General features: G+C 41.0%; 1 protein-coding gene and 1 long non-coding RNA gene across 2 annotated transcripts in view; one reads left to right on the forward strand and one right to left on the reverse strand.

Moving 5' to 3' along the window:
* Hycc1 (hyccin PI4KA lipid kinase complex subunit 1) overlaps positions 1-20,917 on the reverse strand; it is a 156,499-nt gene that overhangs the window by 116,347 nt on the left and 19,235 nt on the right. The gene's annotated exons all lie outside the window — the stretch shown is intronic.
* On the forward strand, positions 295-19,520 carry LOC143434492 (uncharacterized). Its single transcript, XR_013103963.1, has 3 exons — positions 295-455; positions 7,490-7,589; positions 19,428-19,520. It is a non-coding gene; the product is annotated as an uncharacterized LOC143434492 (long non-coding RNA).

The following is a 20,917-nucleotide window of genomic DNA, read 5'->3' on the forward strand; positions in this document are numbered from 1 at the left end:
CACATATCCCAGATCTGACCAGAAACTCCTGTGATATTTGAAACTAGAAATGCTGAATTTGCAGAAGGTTGGTGGAGAGTTGGTGATCTGGGGACAAAAACTGGAAGCTTTCAGAGCCTTAAAGGACTTGAAAGGAAAAGGCGAAATGGCAAAAGGAAAACTATCAGAGCCAGACTGTAGCCGGAAATTTTCCCATTTGTTGGGAGGAGCTAAGGTGGGAGGAGTAAGGAGAGGAAGAGGAGGAGCAAGGAGAGGAAGAGGAGGAGTAAGGAGAGGAAGGGGAGAAGGAAGAGGAGGAGCTAGGGTGAGAGGATGTGAGAGAGAGAGAAGAGAGGAGAAGAGAAGAGAGAAGAGAAGAGAAGAGAAGAGAAGAGAAGAGAAGAGAAGAGAAGAGAAGAGAAGAGAAGAGAAGAGAAACATGGAAGCGGACGTGTGCCTGTCTCTAGCAGTCAAAGGTAGTTGGTATATCTAGGTTGGGTATTGGGTTACACCTCTGTGTGGACATCTTGTTATTGAGCATTACCAAATATATAAAGCCTTTGGATAATCTAAGCATTAGAGTCTCATTCCTACCGGGCCCACATGGATAGGATGGTGGGATGGTCTGGGCATAGCCCAGCCTTGTGGAGACAGCATGGAAGATTGGCAGAGCCATCTCCCACGTGGGTGCCAGGGCTGGTGTCTCTGGTCTGCTTGTGGCCACAGGCCTAGGCTAGTCGGGAACATGGCGGCTGATTGAGAAAAGCCAGGTTGAATGCTGCCGTTTTAAATAATTACCGCAACACCAGACATCATGATTCATGCCTGTAATCTAGGGTCTTCAGAGGCTGAGGCAAGGGGATTATTGCAAGTCTGCGGCCAGTTTGAGCTACCCAGAGAGTTCCAGGCTGGCTTGGGCTACGGACTAATACTTAGCTTCAAGCATACTTTGCCTTCCTCTATACCATATACCTACATTTAAAAAATAAATTAAAAAAAATCTTTTGTTTGTGCCTTGGTACCCCAGTAGCCTGACTGCCTCTATGGGGATTCTGGTGAGGAGATCTCTCCTCTGGTCAGGTTTGAGAAATAGTATTAATTATGACTCTTGGATAGTCCCAAAGCCTGTTAAAGGCACTGAGAATCCAGTAGTAAAGAATCTTCCTTATACTGGCTGTGATGTCACATGCCTATAATCCCAGCACTGGAAAGGGTGAAACAAAGATCCGAAGTTCAAGGCTAGTTCCTCAGTTACATAGGGAGCACAGTGCCAGTCTGAGCTACATGTAGTCTTGTCTTCAAACAAACAAATGTGTTTCTTTTTCCCCATGTCTATCTATTAATCTGTGGGTTGAGGCCTGTACCATTGCACTCAGAGGATAACAGAAGACAATGTTTTCTCTCTCCACCATGTGAGTTCTGGGAATCAGACTGTTTGTCAGGCCTGGCTGCAGGTCCCTTAGCCAAATGAGCCATCTCTTAGCCACCTCCAAAATCTTCCTTAAAGGTTGAACTCTTGCCGGGTAGTGGTGGCGCAGGCCTTTAATACGGGCACTTGGGAGGCAGAGGCAGGCAGATTTCTGAGTTCGAGGCCAACCTGGTCTACAGAGTGAGTTTCAGGACAGCCAGGGCTATACAGAGAAACCCTGTCTCGAAAAGCAAAAAAAAAAAAAAGGTTGAACTCTTGCATACTTTTCAAACAACACCGGTTTTCACTACAAAGTTACAATATGTAACCACCAGAAGCAGAAACCCGAAAGCATGTGATTTCTAGCCTCTCTACTGTCTGTCTCTCTGGCAAAATGACTCATGACCTAGAGTCCCAATCAGACATCTCCTTTCCGTCTAGTGGACACTGTAGCAGAAGACATCACAAAGAACAACTGTAATAAATCGGATGAATGAAATATGACTGAACTAAATATAAACACTGTGAAATACTTAATCCAGTGCCTGAGAAGGAGTAATGGCTCAGTGAACATGATTGCCCCTACTCATCGTGGGCTTTAGCTTAGAAGAAATAGAAAAACTTCAAACGTACTGAGCTCCTTGTTAATGACTTAAAGGCTCGGTAATCTAGAGTTTTCAGAGAGATCCAAACACTGACAATACAACAAAGTGACCTTTCACACAGAGAAGCCTTACATGACAATGCACCAGAATCAAGGGGAAAAAATGTTTGCTCATAGTCATAAATGATGAATGGCAAGTTTCTACAAGAAGTGACTATATTCTGGTCAGCCTAGTGTTGGTTCCAGAATAGAAGGCAGATCTAACACATTATGTGACTGCCCTCATTCCTTTTACTATTCTTGCCATAGACACATGTGCTTACAGTTAACAATATAGAAAGACCAGGAACTGGGTGAGTCTCTTTCACTTCTAATCCTACTTGGACTCATACAACAGAAGAGTTGTGCTAATAAACTGGCAGTAGCTGGCACAATGCAAGTCGACTTCCTTGGAAGGGTTGGATCTTGTCTGAGAATTTCAAGTGTTTCCTAATTTAGTAATGTACTGGGCTAAGTTTCTCGCTGACATCTAACTAATCACACTGAATCTTTTGAAAGAGACTTGTTTTTCCTACCCACAGCATATCAAGGAAGCATTAAGAACAGGGCCCTGCCTTTATAGAGTACTTTTTGTAATTTACAGCACAGAAATAGACCTGTGTTCATACATGCATTAGCTCATTAGTGAAAAATGAAGTTGCCAATTATCTCAAGAAAAAAGGCTGATGTTATATTAAAATAATACTTATTTTGAATATATGTCTCTTCCTTCGGTTGAGTCTTAGTAATTTATCTAACTTTAATCAGTTACATTTGGCCTAAATCACTGAAGTTCTTGTTTGAACTATTCAGATGACAAGGATCCTTGCACAGTTTTCAAGATAATGAAGCTTTCATCCAATGCAGAACTATTAATGTTATAAAACACGCAGGCTCTATCCATCTCTGCTGTAGCATCAATAGCAGCAGCTTCACACTGTAAGGGGGCCACCAGCAAACTCTAGAACAGTACTGTGCACTGGCCAACCACTGCAGGACAGAGTACATCCTCCAGTAAAGAAATAGGCATCCTGATGGTGAGTTCCTAGCTATCCCTGGGCTACATACATCCAGAGTAAGACCTTATTAAAAACAGACCTTTATGCAGCACTAGGATCAAACCTGGGGTCTTGTGCATGCTAAACGGGCAGCCTACCAACTGAGCTATGCTCATCCTGCTTGCTGTTTTATTTTGAGCAATGGGGAGCAAGCAGCCACTGAATTATAATCTGTCCTCTAAATGGTAATGTGCCCTTCTCAGGAGACTTAATTTAAAGTGAAAAACGCTCATGTCAAACCCAGGTCCTGGACCATTCCTAGCAAGCACTCTTCCAACCCAGCCATATTCCCTGCCTATGAGACTTCATATTGATTGATTGATTGATTGATTTGATTGATTGATTGATTTACATTTCAAATGTTGTCCTCCTTCCTGGTCCCCCCTCCATAACTCTCACCCCATCCCCCTCCCCTTCACCTCTAAGAGGGTGCTCACCCACCCACTCCCACCTCACCCTGATAGCATCCCCCTTCTCTGGGCATCAAGCCTCCACAGGACAAAATGCATCCCCTCCCACTGAGGCCAAACAAGGAAGTCCTCTGCCACATATGTAGCAGGGGCCATGGACCAGCCCATGTATGCTCTTTGGTTAGTGGCTTAGTCCCCCAGGCTCTGAGGGGTCCTGTTAGTTGATACTGTTGTTCTTCCTATGGAGTCGCAATCCCCTTCAGCTCCTTCAGTCCTTCCCCTAACTTTTCCATAGGGATCCCCAGTTCAGTCCAATGGTTGGCTGTAAGTATCTGCATCTGTCTCAGTCAGGTGCTGTCAGATCCTCTCAGAGGACAGACATGCCAGGCTCCTGTCTGCAAGCACATCTTGGCATCAGTAATAGTGTTAGGGTTTGGTGTCTGTGCGTGGGATGGATCCCAAGATAGGGCAGTCTCTGGATGTTCATTCCTTCCATCTCTGTTCCATTTTTTGTCCCTTCATTTCCTTAGACAGGGACAATTCTGGGTTAAAAATTTTGAGATGGGTGGGTGGCCCTATCTATCTCTAACTGAAGGTGGTCTCTTCAGGTTCTATCTCCCCGCTGTTGGGCATTTTGACTAATGTCATCCCTGTTGGGTCCTGAGAGCCTCCCACATCTCTGGTGTCTAGCACTTTCTAGAGATTTCCTCTGTTCCCCACCCCCACTCCTACATATAACTATTCGTTCTCCTGACCCTCTGAGCTTTTCTTCTGTCTCCTGACATACCTGATCCTGCCCCCTTTTTTCACTCACCTTCTCCTCTCCCACCCAGATTCCTCCCTCCCTCTACCTCTCATGATTATTTTGTTCCCCCTTCTAAGTGGGATTAAAGCATCTGCACTTGGACCTTCTTTCTTGTTAAGCTTTACATGGTCTGTGAGTTGTATCGTGGGTGTTCTGAACTTTTTGACAAATATCCACTTATCAGTGAGTATATACTATGTATGTTCTTTTGGGTCTGGGTTACATCATTCAAGATGATATTTTCTGGTTCTATCCATTTGCCTGCAAAATTTGTGATGTCCTCATTTTTAATAGCTGAGTAGTCCTCCATTGTGTAAATGTACCACCACATTTTCTGTATCCATTCCTCCACTGAGGAACATCTGGATTCTTTCCAGCTTCTGGCTATTATAAATAAGGCTGCTTATGAACATAGTAGAGCATGTGTCCTTGTGATATGGTGGAACATCTTTTGGGTATATGCCTAGGAGTGGTATAGCTGCATCTTCAGATAGAACTGTTTCTAATTTTCTGAGGAACTGACAGAATGGTTGTACCAGTTTGCAATCAAAGGGCTTAAAATTGGCAAAATTCGCTGAACACTTTTTCTCAAGCAGAAAAAAAAAAAAAAAAATCACCAAACCCAGTACTCAGGAGGCAGAGCAGGTGGAATTCAAGGCCAGCTTGGTCTACAGAATGAGTTCCAGGACAGGCAAGAATACACAGAGAAACCTGTCTCCAGAAATTAAAGAAGGAAAGAAAGAAAGAGAGAGAGAGAGAGAGAGAGAGAGAGAGAGAGAGAGAGAGGAAGGGAGGGAAAAGAGAGAATATAAAAAAGACTATGGGAGCCTGCTAGAGCCAGAGAGACCCAAGAAGTTTACCTTTAACTCAGCACAGCCATGCCAGCAATTCCCAAAGCATTCTGTTTGTTTCTTATTTTATTTTAATTTTGGGAGCTGAAATGGACTCTCAGATTTTATTCTCATGTAGCATTTATATTAGATAAAACCCTCAATTGTAGACAGCATTTATTTTGTACTTGTCAGCACATGAGTCAGCAAGATTTTACTTTTTACGATACCATTCAATACATGGATTAGCCCTAGGGAGCAGGTAACGCATTCAGGTCTGAGTAATCGTTGCTACTCTCAGACACTCTGCTCTGCACCCCACTTTCCCACGGTCCACATCAAACTGACTTCACAGCTCTCCACATCCCGTGACTCAGCTTACTAAGCCTTTTGTCATGTGGCAAAAGAATAATGACCAGGATATAGACTTTGATTTTAGGCTATATTTGAATCTTGAATTAATCACTGTGCATGATTTTGGACATGTTAACTAGTTCCTCTGCAACATTAGTCTTTAATCTGTGAAATAATATCGTGCATGGTGTCTGTAACAGTTAAAACATGTAAAGGAAGATTAAAGGATGACATAATGGTGTTTCCCACAATGCCTTACTATAACAGACACTCTGTTGCTGCTTATTTTCCCCCTGCCTGATGCCCTGTGGAGAATATTATCTGTTGAGTGAAGGGGGAATGTTTTAGAAGTTTTATTTATTTCCCCAATTAAATATTTCCATTCGTAAGTGACCTTGTAAAAGTACAACCAGAAATAGGAAAAAACAAAACAAAACAAAACTGGCTGTGGCCTTTTCCAGACCTAGAAACCCAGACAGAAGACTTCATCCAGACAAAGACAACTCTGGAAGCTCTCATCCTTCTCCCTGAATCTATCTATCCCTTATCAACCATTTCATCCCAGTGTCTTCATCCGGGAACATCCCAACCTCTCCCCACCCCTTCTGTACCTTTGCCCTCTTGGATCGGATGTGCTGATCCACAAGAGCGGGACAAAGGCCGTGGTTTACCTGAATGCTGCTCACTCTGAGCAGCCATATCAAGGAGGAAGGTTTTCACCTCTAAACTCAGCAAAGTGTGAACTGCATTCATCATGATTCACCCCGTGGCTTTTGAAGAACTGTTTAGGACATCTTTTTTTTTTTTTTTTTTCTGGATCTATTACGATCTTTAATAGTGAGAAATGACAGAATTAGGAAGCATCCACTTTGAACTCTTGGGAGGAAGAAGTCCCTAGGTTTGCTTTGAGTTTTATTGTTACAGTTGGTGGTAGGCTGTTTAATTTTTGTCTTCTTGAAGACTAACAGGCATTTTGGAGAAAGTTTATAATAAATAGAGTCTGAAGTTATTTGATGCTTTCTTTTTGAGCACTATGGATGTTTATGGTTTTGTGTTTTACGAGACAGTGATCAAAGGCCCTTGCAGACAGCTTTTGAAGCAAATATTTGCCATCCACCTAGAGAACAACTCTATAAAATGTTCTTTATTGTAATTGAGATGCTCTACCAATCATGACACTGAATGTATATTATTGCATTTCTGGTTCATTGAGAAAACACAAAATAATAAAAATTTGGTTTGTCTCTTCTTTATATAATTATAATGTATAATTATTCTAACTGTTGCATGATTGATTACTAGAGCTAATGTTGGCTTAATACCCAGGACCTTGAAATTCCATGGGCTGAAGGCCAAGGACACCAGTGTTTTGTTTTGTTTTGTTTTGTTTTTCAAGACTTCCTGGGTGACTGCACTGCATAGATTTTACTGACCACAAGTGAATACTATATTTTTAACCTCACTGGAAAGATATGAATATTTCTAGTAACAGGAAGTCAAATTACAGGCAAGCTCACGGGCCTTGCTGCCTGTTCTTCCTTAGCAAACAAATGTTTGCTCTGTGTGTGCATATGTGTATATGTATGGGTATCATAGCTCTTTGTTATTTTTCTACATATATATAATTAACTTAATAAACTAAATATATGGAGCAAAGCAGAGACATCAGGGCTAAATCCATGAGGAAAAGTCTCAAACCTGCCTAGATCCTGTTTCTTCTCTGTCACCATCAGGACCCAGCTATTGGGAGCCGACTTTTAGCAGAAAGTGGCTAGAAAGCAGCTATCCATGCCATACATGCCTGCAAGGTGCACGGTGCACATGCTATCCATGCCTGTAAGGCTTATGTCATATCCACACGCCTACAAGGCACGTGGCAAAAGTGTATAAATATCCCAGATTTCCCTTCAATAAATGAGACTTGATCAGAACCTCTGTCTTGTCTCCATTCTGTGCGTCTCTTCCCCTTATCTCCACTTTCTCTCTCTCTCTCTCTCTCTAGACCCTGACCCGAAGACCGGAGCCGCAGTTTGGACTGAGCGGTGGTGGTGCACGCCTTTAATCCCAGCACTTGGGAGGCCAAGCCAGGCAGAGCAGAGCAGGTCACAACATTTTTGTTATAGTAACTATTCAGGCATTGTTAAGTCTTTTGTCTCTAGCCAGGCAGAGTGGAGCAAGCTTTTTTGGCACTCAATGAGAGGCAGAGGGAATGAGAGACCTATTGAGGGACATTAGGAGAACATTAGGACGTTAGGAACGAGAGACCCAGGTAGGACGTTAGAAGGATCTGCGGATTGCTGCAGGAATCTGCTGTGTCGAGAAAAGTATAATGAAAATGGGGCAAGAAATAAGTCAGCCTGAACTTAACTCGCTGTTTTTGTTTTGTTGTTTGCTGCTCATGTGTGTTAATTGCCTGCTTTTGTTTCATTGTTTGAATGCTGTCTTTCATGTTCAAAATAAAAAGAAACATATATATCCAAAATTAGAATCCAAGAAACAACCAAAGGTTGATGACAATTTGTCAGTGCTAGATTGTGCCGACCTAGAGGAAGAGGCTGTTAAATATTATGACCATGAAAGCCCCTCTCCCAGTGCACCTCCACTTCCAGAGGCTCCCATTGTGGAGACAGTGGTTGTAGATCCCAGAAAGGAGTTACAGGATAAAATTTCTTTTCTTAAACAACAAATAGAGTTAGAAAAAGAGTATCAGGACTTAATTAATCAGCTACAAAAATTAAGGACAGGGAAGAGGTCTCAAGAGGCCAACTGCAAAAATCCCCTAGAATTTCACATTCCTCAACTCAATGTCCAAAGGCAGTCCCCATCCTCTAGCCTTAGTTCAGCTACAGATCAGCCAGAGGAGGAAGACGCTAAGGCTTTCCCTGTATCAGAGACCAGAGATGCTCAAGGGGTTGCTTGGAGACATCACACGGGGTTTAATTTTCAAATTATTAAAGAATTAAAAAATGCCCTATCTCAATACGGTGCCACCGCTCCCTTTACTCTTGCAATTTTAGAGTTTGTAGCAGAGAAGTGGCTGACTCCTAGTGATTGGAATACGTTAGTGAGAGCAGTTCTTAGTGGTGGAGACTATCTTATTTGGAAATCAGTATCATGAGAATTGTAAAGAGACAGCTAGGAGAAACATTCAGGCAGGCAATGGTTGGTCCTTTGATGCCTTAGTAGGAGAAGGACAATTTGCTTCTAGTGATAACCAGATGCAATATGACCCAGGTTTATATGCTCAAATTCAAAATGCAGCCATGAAGGCTTGGCGTAAACTCCTGGTAAAGGGAGACCCTGGTGCATCTTTAACAACAGTCAGGCAAGGGCCTGATGAACGATTTTCTGACTTTGTTCATCAATTAATGAAAACAGCAGGGAGGATTTTTGGTAATGCAGAGGCAGGTGTAGACTATGTGAAAAAACTTGCATATGAAAATGCCAATTCTGCCTGCCAAGCGGCCATTAGACCCTACAGGAAAAAGACAGATCTTACAGAGTATATCAGACTCTGTTCTGACATAGGTCCCTCCTACCAACAGGGCTTAGCTATGGCAGCTGCCATGCAAGGACAATCAGTAAGAGAATTTTTGGCAAGAAGAGATAAAAAGGCCTGTTTTAAATGTGGCAGGCCTAGACACTTTGCAAGAGATTGCAAAGCAGAAAATGAGTTAACCCAGAGACAGCCCAGAAAACAGCCTGGGCTCTGCCCACGTTACAAACGTGGAAGGCATTGGGCTAGTGAATGTAGGTCCAAAAGAGACGCACAGAATGGAGACAAGACAGAGGTTCTGATCAAGTCTCATTTATTGAAGGGAAACCTGGGGTATTTATACACTTTTGCCACGTGCCTTGTAGGCGTGTAGATATGACATAAGCCTTACAGGCATGGATAGCATGTGCACCGCACGCCTTGCAGGCATAGATACCACATGCGCCTTGCAGGCATGTATGGCGTGGATAGCTGCTTTCTAGCCACTTTCTGCTAAAAGTCGGCTCCCAACAGGTCCCCCTTTTTAATTATTTTTTCAAAAGGGAAGGCTGGGAAAACTTATGGAAACCGTGCCTGTCTTAGGTTGGAACAAAAGACCCCAGCTTCCCTTTTCTGTCCTTGGATACTCAACACCCAGCGCTTCCCAAAGCACTTTAAAAAAAAAAATCTCAATTTCTGACACTAATAAGCTTCATTCCATCCCCTGCTACAAAAGGAAGGCTTATTTCAAATGTGGCAGGAAAACCCAGAGCTGTCTGTGGAAGCTGACTGATAATCAATCCCACCCAGGAAGCCCTGGATCTACCCACAAATAAAAATTCAGAAAAAAAAATGTTTTTAGGTTCCATATTGACAAGGTTTTCTATCATTGTGGCTAGGGTTTGATTTGTTTTGTTTGCTGTTCTGTTTTCTTGCTAATGCTAGGAATCAAACCCAGGGTCTTGCTCATGTCAGGCAAATGCTCCTCCTCTGATAGAGCTACGTTGACAGTCCTGGACAATTTTTTTTTTTTTTTTTTTTTTTTTTTTTAGATTTTGAAACAGGTCTTGCTATGAATTCCAAGCTGACCTTGTACATTAATTAGACCTTCCTCCCTCAGCTTCCCAAGTGTGTGGTCACAGGTGTGTGCCAACATACTTGGCCTTCTCAGCTAGCACAGGCTTTTCTAATGGGTCAAAGAATAGAGCAAGCTGTCCAACATGCTGCATTTTTCTCTCATGTATTGTCCTGCTACCTCCAAATTTGATCTCCAAAAGCATCCTAAAGGACCTAGAAAAGGAAATCCACTATATCTCATCACATAAAACTGAGGTTGGAGGAAGAGACTAGCTGAAAATGTAGAGTGCAGAAACACACTCATGCCTTACAGCAGCTCAGTGCTTAATATTTTGTAATTTAGTATGCTAATGCTCAGAAACATTAAGCAACTTGCCCAGGGTCACCCAGTGTAGGCATGAGACTTGACCCATAATTCTCCAATAGAATTTCTGACTACAGATGCCATCAGCTCTTACTACATTGGCTTGGGTTTTTTTTTTGGTTTTTTGTTTGTTTGTTTGTTTGTTTGTTTGTTTTGGAAATGAGAGACTTTATTTCACTCACACTTTAATATAACAACAGTTCAGCATGAAAAGCAGTCAGGACAGGAACTTCAAGATAGGAGCTGATGCAGAGGCCATGGAAGGGTGCTGCTTACTGGCTTGCTCATTATGGACTGTGAGCTTACTTTCTTATAGCACCCCAGATAATCTGGCTTGGTTTTTTTAAGGTATGGCATTGAGATTGACTCCTGCCATGGTGCCCAGGTCACATAGTGATTTGTTAGTTTATCTACAATTTGTTACTGAAGTGTCCCTAGCTCCTGTGGCCCTGAGTGTAATTATAGATGTTACCAGTGAAGCATTTTCCTCCTTCTTGTCTTCTCAAAGGAGAGAGCTCAGCTAAGAGACACACACTGTTTAGGTGGAATTTACTTAGCAGTGCAAAGGATGTACACTGTGGAGAGAGAAACTGCAGCAGGTAGACCCAAAGGGGGCAGTCAGTGGCCCTCGGGATTCTGTATGGTGGATTTTTAAGATGTTGTTGTGAATATTCATGACATGTACAGAATATTTATGAGGGAAGGTGGTCATTTTTCCTTCCCTACATTATGACAGACAGACTAGGATATTTTTTCCCATGATTTTCTTAGAAAGGGAGGAGGTCAGGACTTCAATGTAAGCATGGAAACTATATTATAATGAATCCCAGGTCTTTTGTTAGTACATGTGTGTGCCAATTTCTGGTTTTCTAATATAATAGAAAAAATGTAAATGCAGCATCAGAAATGTTTAACTGACAAAGGACATTCAGAGAATATAGAGACACAGTTACCAACACATAAAATACAGCTACAGTTTTCTTCTCAAGCTTAATTCCCAGCTTATACAGTCTAAGATAAACCAAAATACAATTTTCAAGTAAGTTAAACAACCAGCAAAAGTAAAACAGAAAGAAAGAAAATTGATTCCACTCATCCTTATTCAACCAACAAACTGAATAAAATAATGTTTAAGAGGTTGGGAAAAATAGCTTGTGCAAACACAAGGACTTCATTTCAAACCCTAGAATCTACATTAAAAAACAAAACCAGGTGTGGTGTTATATGCTTGTAATCCAAGAGCTGGGGAGGCAGAGACAGATGGTCCCTAGGGTTTGGTATTCAGCCAGCCTAGCCTTCTTGAAGAGTTTCCAACCAATGAGAGACCCTGTCTGAAAAACAAGGTCAATGACCCCTGAGGCATGATACCAAAGGCTGTTATCTGGTCTCCATGTACACACATGAACACATGCTCACATGCACATACGTGTATACATAAGTAAATATAATGAAGCACATATAAACATAACAGATAAAGAAAGTAAAATATGAGTGTGGATGGAATGTTAAGAAATGTATAGCCTACTTCTTAGGTTGCAATAATAGTATTATAGTCAGTCGCTGTGTAAGAATGTTAAAATGAAGTAACAAGATGACCTGATAGCTTAAGGGAGAAAGATATGTTTTAATTTAGTAAGAGTTTCAGAGGTTTCAGCCTATGTTGCTTGTAGATCTGTGGTGAGGTAGAATCTTAAGACATAGAGAGCATGAACTTCCCAAGGAAAGCAGAAAAGAGACAGACAGAAGGGAAAAATACACATTTCAAAGACATACTCTTAAATATCCTGCTTTCTCCAACCAGGTTCTACCTAATTTCATCACTTTTCATCAACTTATGAATCAGCCAATAATGGAGTCAGACCCTCCATTAGCCAGTCATTTCCCAAAAGCCTACTTCTGAACACTGGGTACCAAGGTTTAAATGGAAGAGACACAGGAGAAACACTTTAATACCCAACTGTAATGGCTAGCTTTAACTTTCAATTTGATATAACTCAGAAATCAGCTGGAAAAAGAGTCTCAGTGAGGGACTGTCTATACTGGGTTGGCCTGTGGGCATGTCTATAGGGGACTGTCTCAACAAAGTTAATTGATATGGAAACCCCAGCCCACTGTAGGGAACATCATTCCCTAGGCAAGGGGTCCTGAACCACATATGCATGAGTGGTTTGCCTATGTGTGTGTATGTGCACTGCGTGCATGCCTCGTACCATAGGAGGTCAAGAGAGGGTGTTAGGATCTCTGGAACTGAAGTTGTTGGTGGTTGTGAGCCACCATGTGGGTGCTAGGAATTGAACCCAAGCCCTTCAGAGGAACAGTAAGCACTCTAAACAGATAAGCCATCACTCGAGGCCTTCTTTGGATCAGGGTTTTTATAACAATAAAATAAATGAAACTAGGATGCCAACTATGTCAAATATTTTTGTTTGTCTAGAATATTTACCTTTCAAAACTACATATATTTTTTCAAATGAAATAATTTGAAATCATATCTATGTTCTACAGCAAAATAGAAGAAGGAAATATTAAAGAAGTAATAAGCCAGTAAAAAGGGAATGAGATTGAACAAATTAGCCATTGAAGATAAATGAAGGAAATACAGACTTCATTATATCATGTTGCTTCCCCTTTTGTTATATTTTAAATTTCCAGTAATTATTTGTTTATTTTTCTAGGTGATGAATGGAAATTTCAAAGGGTTTGGAGTCAAGTAAAACAATTACAAAAACTCACTCTTTTCACTAATTAGTTAATAAAAGCTTTACCTGAGGAGAGATTCTTGTGCTTACGGAGTTCCTACTTCATCATTAAAGTGGTGATTGTTGGGGTTCAAGAATCACCCCACAAACCACATGAACACCTATCTCAGTCAGACAGGGATGGTTTACTGACCACACACACTAAGACTTGTTCGTTGATCAGAGCCGTAGCTCAGACAGAGGCTGAGCCACAGCATTGAACATCTTCCCTGTCAAAAAAACCACAGTGAGCTCAAACGAAGGTGCAGGAAGTGCTGCCTAGTGGTTAGCTCTGACTCAAGTCATTTTAGACATAAAAGTTCATATTGACCTTTAATTTGATGGGTCCTACATAAAGCTTTGTGGAGTTTCTTAAGATTAACAAACCTCAGAACATACAGAGCATAACAGGGGGTTGTGGTCTCAGCATGACTCTGCTCTGAGTCAAGTTATTTTTCTGTGTCAATGACCGGCGGGCATATTACAGCCACAATATGAAATAGCTAACAGGCATGGAACAAAATGGCTACAGCTATGCTGGGGGGTAGGGGGCAGACCTCAACAGTGATACTGACTTCTGCCTCATAGGTATCATGGAAATGAGAAGAAATCACTCATAACCTCCTGCAGAGTAGACTAGGAACCAGCCTGTCCCCATCTTTGGCTTAAAAACCATCTTATGATAAAGACAAACTAGGTTCATGTCTGTTTATGATTAAACCTCTATTTCTCAAGGACTGAGCTATGGCCCATTTATAACCCAACTACAAACGGTTCTGTACTGCCTGTTCCAGGAATGGCAATCGTGTCTTTGTTTCAGGAGGTCATTCTAACTAACATGTTATGCTTATGTTCTGCTCCTGCAACCTCTTCTTTTTTGCCTGACAAATCCTCCTACCCCTGAGCTTTATAAAAATCTTGTTTTCCTTACATCTAGGGCTGGTCTCTAAAATCCCAACTTAAGGTGAGACAGACAGCCCCAGGTGTACCTCTAAAATAAAGCTTGTTCTAATTAGACAATCAGGGATTTGGTCTTTCTCCTCAAAACTTTCTGGTTTAATACAGACATTTAGTAACTACAGTCACAATTGTAGAAGTTATTGAAGATGTGCACGTCTTTTTAAATGTATTTATTTTTATTTTTTGTGTATGGGTGTCTTGTCTGCCTGTACATGGGTCCTCAACATGTGCATACAGTGCCCAAGGAGGCTAGAAGAGAGTGTCAGATCCCCAGGAACTGAAGTAAGAGACTGTTGTGTGCCATCGTGTGGGTGCTGGGACTCAATTAGTGCTCTCAACCTTTGAACTATCTCTCCAGCCCTAGATATGGGCTTCTTAAATAAACTTGGGACACCTTGGTTTAAGATTGCAATGAAAATCTCTAAGCAGAGAAAAATCAACTTAGAAAAAGGAGTGGTACCTACCTCTTTTCTGAAAGCCTGAGGCTAGAATTTTTCTGCCTAGGCAACAAGACCAAAGTAAACAACTCTGCATCTGTCTCATTCCCAAGGAAACCACTGTAGCACTAGAAAGGTACTCCAAGCAAGAATTGGTCATGGTCTGAAAGATCTCAAATCTCATCCTGCTTCAGTAATTGAATGAGAAGTAGCAAAGAAGCACGTCCTTGGCAGAGAGAAAGAATCAGATGTAGAGGGTGGTGATTTTATCTACATGTTTCTCTTGTTTTCCTCTGTTCTGCCTTTAGTCTCTTGTGTGAAAACTTAATTCTTGTTAGAGACTTGTGTTTGAATCTGTCCTTTCTACATAACTGAAGAGTTTAAAGACAGAACCATCCAACCATCCAAACCAGAACTCTAGGAGATGGTCTGTTCCTTTATCTCCCTGGGCAGATCCCTCCCATACATTTTCAGCTGATCACATCCAGGTATCTCTGGAAAATGCCTTTTAATCTATATTGTAGTCTATTGCCTTAAGCCAGACCCTCAGTGTACCACATGATAATTTCCATAGTGAGTAGATTATTTTCCTTTATATTGTCTCCCCTTTTAATCAACATTCCAGAAATGCAGGCAAACTAATCATTTTTAAACACAAATCTAATCATATCATTACTCTGAGTAAAATTTCCCAGTAGCCACCTCCTGTCTACAGAAAAGATTACAAAGCAGATGTGCAAAGACCTTAGGGTTTTCCCTTCCCTATCCATGCCTCCTTATCCTTTGTTTGCCTGCTGTACTAAAGGACTGGTTTTCTCCAATGACTCCTGATATTCACAAGCTATATAATGCCAACACCTTAATGATTCAAATTTTCAGACATTAAAAATGTTTCTATGGGCTCCTGAATTTCTTCTATATTAAATTCCTTGTTGGGAGTAGTGCACACATCTTTAATCTCAACACTAGAGAGACAAGGACAAGCAGAGATCTGTGAGTTCTAGATCAGCTAGAACTACATATTAAAATTTTTTGTTTGTGTTTATTTGGTTTTGTTTTTTGGAGACATGGTTTCTCTGTGTAGCCCTGAGCATCCTGGAACTCACTCTGTAGACCAGGGTGGCCTTGAACTCAGAGATCCCACTGCCTCTGCCTCCTGATTTCTGGGATTAAAGGCATGTGCCACCACCATCTGAGACTCCTGATCAAAATAAAACAAGTGTTGTGTTGGATAGTTTCCCAAAGTATCACCCTCCACACTGCAAACACAGAGTAAAACAATACTGTCTTCATAAAGTGAGTCTCCCATGCTGACCCTCCCAGCACAAACCATAGCTTTCCAATTCTCCCAGTTACCTGATGAGCATTTAAAAACAAATACTTCTCCAGAGTGATGTATGAAGAGGGGCCTGCACTGGTGAAGGCTGTGGATGCCTGCAGTGAGCTACCCTTTCTAGAGCAAGTGACTATATCCAAAGCAACAGCTCTTTAGGATCAAGAAAAACTTTCTCAGCCTCAACATGAGGTAGCTGAGAATAGCTCATTAGTTTATTGGTGTGTTGAGACTAGAGAAAACACATATTATATCCACTTGAGTCTGGTTTTATCTGTGTAATCATTACTTGAATTTTTGTTTCAGAAAATTCACTCTTACTGAAATATGATCTCATTGTGAATATGATATTTTGTAATGACAATTTTGGAGCATTAGAAAATTTTATTTAGTGACTATAAAAGCCCTTTAAAATTAAAGCAAAGCTCTTAATTTTTGGTTCAGTTTTTCCCTGCATCAATTTCTTCTTGTGACAGAATAAAACGTTCTCTAAAATAATCTATGTGTGATAAAGGTTAAAATTTAAATCTTTCACTGTTACTAAAAATTTTCAATTAATTGTTAGGTTTTAAAGAGGAAAAGACATCATCAAACATAAGTAATGGTTGGTTTATAAAATTCAACAAACCTCCAAATCAATGCAGCTATAATCTCCAGTTGCCAACTATATCTTATATTAGATTAGAATACTGATAAATATTCATACTCCTTTTGCAGATACATTTTAATTAGTCTCCTTAAACTTTTCAAATAAATACGGTTTTGTGTCCATGGCAGTTCTGGATCTGTGTCAGTAAGAAAAAATCTATATGAATCCATTTGGATACGTATACCAAGCAGCACAGGGAGCAAAAGGCAGAGGGAAATGTCTAAATTTCATCAAGCAGGTGTCCTGACCAGGTTAGGTGAGTTCACTGCAATGACATCTACTGACAGAACTGGCACTGAGCACCCAAGAGATAACCTGCGAAATGGCAGAGTAGCCTTGGTGTGGCCCCTTTGACTGCAGATTGACTAACAGGTAGTACAGGACCAGATTTCTTGAGAACAGAGACCAGGTGCTGTTATGTATCTACAAGGACTCATATTATGCTTATCTCACTACAAATATGCCAAAGCCTTGTTAGATGATTATTAACAAAATAACCTATCATTTAACCTTTTTAAAGGATGGACTCATAACCAGAAGACATTGGTTAAGAGTGATTGAGTTTTTTAATATTCATAAAATCTTCTTAAAACATAAATGCTTTGTCTTTATAGCTGACAAACACCTTTTAAATTCCAATAATAATAAACTGGGTGCTGTGGTGCATGTCTGTAATCCCAGGACTTGGGAGAATGAAGTAGGAAGACCATGAGTTTAAGGCCAGCCTCAGATAGCTGGGTATCTGTAGTGAGCTTGGCCTAATGCTGCTTGTATTCTAATGTTAATTTGTGTCCTCCAAAATTGTTTGCATGAGACTCCACACTAGGCACTGAGGAACAGTGCCCCCAGTTAATTCTGATTGGCAAATAAAGATTCCAGCAACTAATAGCTGGGGAGAGGAGACATAGTCAGGGGTTAGGTTACCTGGGCTTGGGACCAGGAGGAAGGAAGAGGAGGGAGAGAGTCACCATGCCTTAGAAGAGTGTGCAGGACAGAGACAAGAGCTGCCATGGAATAGAGAAGCAAGAAGAACACCCTGGGCTCTGGGCCAGGAGATCACGGCTCAGACGGCTGACTAATTGGAGTTAAGAGCAGCCAAGATGGAACACAAAAATTAATAAGTAGTTACTCAGAGTAATCGGCAGGAAGTGGATTCTAACAGCATAGAGGTTAGGCAGCTGCCCAGCTATTGTACTGTATAAGGCATATTAAATATAAAGGGTGTGTGTGTGTGTGTGTGTGTGTGTGTGTGTGTGTGTGTGTGTGTTTAATCCGGGATAAGGCATATTAAAATGGAACATAAGTGGTCAAAGGCAGGAAAGAACCCTGCATCAGGATTTATTAAAATATTCCTACTACAGGTGTCCTATTTAGTTTTGACTGTCAACATGATACAGCCTAGGATCACCCGAGAAGAAAATCCTTGATTGAGGAATTGCCTAAGGTAGATTGGCCTGTGAGAGATTGTCTTGATTATTCACTGGTATAGGAGGGCCCAGCTGACAACGGGCTCCATTCCAGGTAAGTTAGCTATATAAGAAAGCTAACTGCACATGAGCAAGTCAGAGATCAAACTAAGAAACAGGATTCCTCCGTGTTTCCTGTCTTTGTGCCCTGCCTTCCTCGGTGATGTATTGTGACCTAGAAGTGTAAGGCAAATAAATTCTTCCTAAACATTCTGGCCAGAGTATTTTAATCACAGCAACAGAAAGCAAGCTAGAACACTGAGCTAGATGAAGCTCTGTCTCAAAAAAAATTCCCATAATAAAATAACTTCCACCATTCAACCTTACAGTTTTATGAAGGTCCTAAATCTCATCTCTCAAATACAAAGTTATAAGCTGCAGTGGGTAGGAGAAAATAGTGTGTTTGAGATGCTCTGAAATGCATCTGAGCTGTAATACAGCTAAGAACCCAGTGGAGGCTCTTCAGAATGCTCAAGTCCAGAGCACAAACGGTAACAGATGCTAGGGCAGAAGCTGAACATGCTCACTGAGCGCTCACAGAAAGGGATGTGGTGCAGGTACTTTGAAAGACAGTCTTCGAGCATGTCACAAAATCAAGCACATCTCACAAAATGATCAAACGGCCACGCTCATGCATTACATTTAAAGCACATTTGTCTACACAAAAACACACAAATATTTCTATCTGCTCTATTCATAATCACCAATATCTGAAACAACCAGTACACCTTCAAGTAGGTAAATGAAAACAAAAACTGGGTTATATGCATCTCAAGTGTAGCTAAACAAGAAGAAGAAACCACAAAGTGTTGGATGAACCCGAAATGCATGTTGCTCAGTGAGAGAGCTGGTCTGGAAAGGTGCATATCATATGATTCTGGATATGGCACATTCTGAAAAAGACAACACCATGGAGAGAAAGGAAAGTCAGGAGCTGCCAGGGGCTGGAGAAGAGAGGGTTGAGTGGGCGAGCATAGGGTGTGTAAGGCAGCAAAGCTGCACTGTGTGGTACCTTGATGTGGATGCATGTTCTCATACATTTGCTGAAACTCAGAACACCTGCTACACAGTCTGAGCTCTAAGGTGGAACTATTGATCGCAATATTGAAGTACTCATATTAGTTCATCAACTGTAACAAATGTACTGTACTAACTCAAGATTACGGTAACAGTGAAGAGAATTGAGATGTGGGGGCATCCAGGGAATCTACGGAAAACACCCTTTATTCTCACCCTTTCTGTATCTAAATCCTCTCTAAATTAGTCTATTAACTTAAAAATAAAAGAAATTCATTCTTGTTACATGGGATATATTTTAGAGCTTACTTGTTACGTTTCTTTAAAAAACGCCTGTCAGCCCATGAGTAGTGAACTCAACAGATTTACTTTTACTCAGATGTTTTCCTCTATAACAACTTACATGGTACATCATCTATCACAGGACTGATCTGGGGAGTGCTCCTGCAGCCAAGCCTCTAACAGAAAGCTGTTTTGCCTGAAGGAACCACAAGGAGGAAAAACTTTGTACTTATTCTTCGGTTGATAAAATTAAACACTTCATTTGGTGAACTTTCATTGTGGCATCCCTTAGAACTGGAACCTACCATTCCCAGAGAGTGCTATAAATCAACTGTGAATTGCTAGGGTGTTAGAGGAGGACTATTCCTTTACAGCTTCTGCCAAGAGCTGTCAGGAGCAGCCAGTAAGCCACTGCCAAGAAATGCTTAATGGTGTGGTGGGGAGTTCTACTCCCCAGATGCTGGTGAAAACCAAAACTTGTTTCTGGTTTGTTAATTCAATTCAATTGTAAAAAGTCTCAGGCTTTGAAATTTATCACCATTTCATCCTAGGTAAGATTGGATTAGCACCTCATGGTCCCTGTAGGTCTCTGTGGGAGCCCCGGGTGCCTGCTTTCTTACTTACATTCTATTGCTGTGGAGAGATACCATGACCAAGGTTAACTCTTACAAAAGAAAACATTTCGTTGGGGACTTGATTAGAGTTTCAGAGGTTTAGTCCACCATTGTCATGGCAGGGAGCATGGGAACAAGGGGCAGACATGGCAGTGGAGCTGTCATTGAGAGCTAGACTGAGGGTGACAGATTTCCAACAATGCCACACCCCTTAATCCTTCTAATCCCTTAAAACAGTTCCACTCCCTGGGGACTAAATGTTTAAATACATGAGCCTATGGTGGGGAGGGGGAATTCTTATTCTTATTTAAACCACCACACTGTACTAATGCTGAAATGTTGTTAGGCCATCTTAATAAGTCCAAAAGGAAGCAGATCTTTGGGTGATGCCTTATGTCATCTCAGGGCAACTATCTATTGTTCTGACCACACATCATGATAACAGTTTAACTGAATAACAACTTTATGGCTTCATTCCTGAGCATTCCTGAAAAAGTCTAACCTTAGCTATCAAGGGGAAAAAAAATCATTGTAAGGTAAGATTATAAATACAATTTTTCATATTAGTTAGGCGAAACATGGGAATGTTTGGGGCTGTGAAACATTTGTTTAGGTCTAATGCAATTAATGTGTTTGGAATATGGCTAAGGAAAGACTCTGTCATGGATAAGAGCTAAAACAAAGGAAGTGAACCTTGGTATCCTCATTATAGCCCTACCCTGCATTTAGCTTGCTCAGCTCTGCCCACCAGAGCATCTCTCAACCCAAAGAGCAAAAGGTACAAGCTGTGAGAGGCCTTTGGAGACTCTCCTAACCAACAATCTCTATAATTATTATAATAAGTGCATTTCTTCATCTTAGTTTGAAATATCTCTATAATTCTTATAATAATAAGTGCATTTCTTCATCTTAGTTTGAAATTTTCAAATATTTTTAGATATTCACTATAAATGGCAATTATAGAGATCACTAGTAATTTTGGGTGAACCCATTTTCAGAGTTACTTCTTCTGTGATGT

Source organism: Arvicanthis niloticus, chromosome 15 (genome assembly GCF_011762505.2).
Source record: "Arvicanthis niloticus isolate mArvNil1 chromosome 15, mArvNil1.pat.X, whole genome shotgun sequence".
NCBI classification, from domain to species: domain Eukaryota; kingdom Metazoa; phylum Chordata; class Mammalia; order Rodentia; family Muridae; genus Arvicanthis; species Arvicanthis niloticus.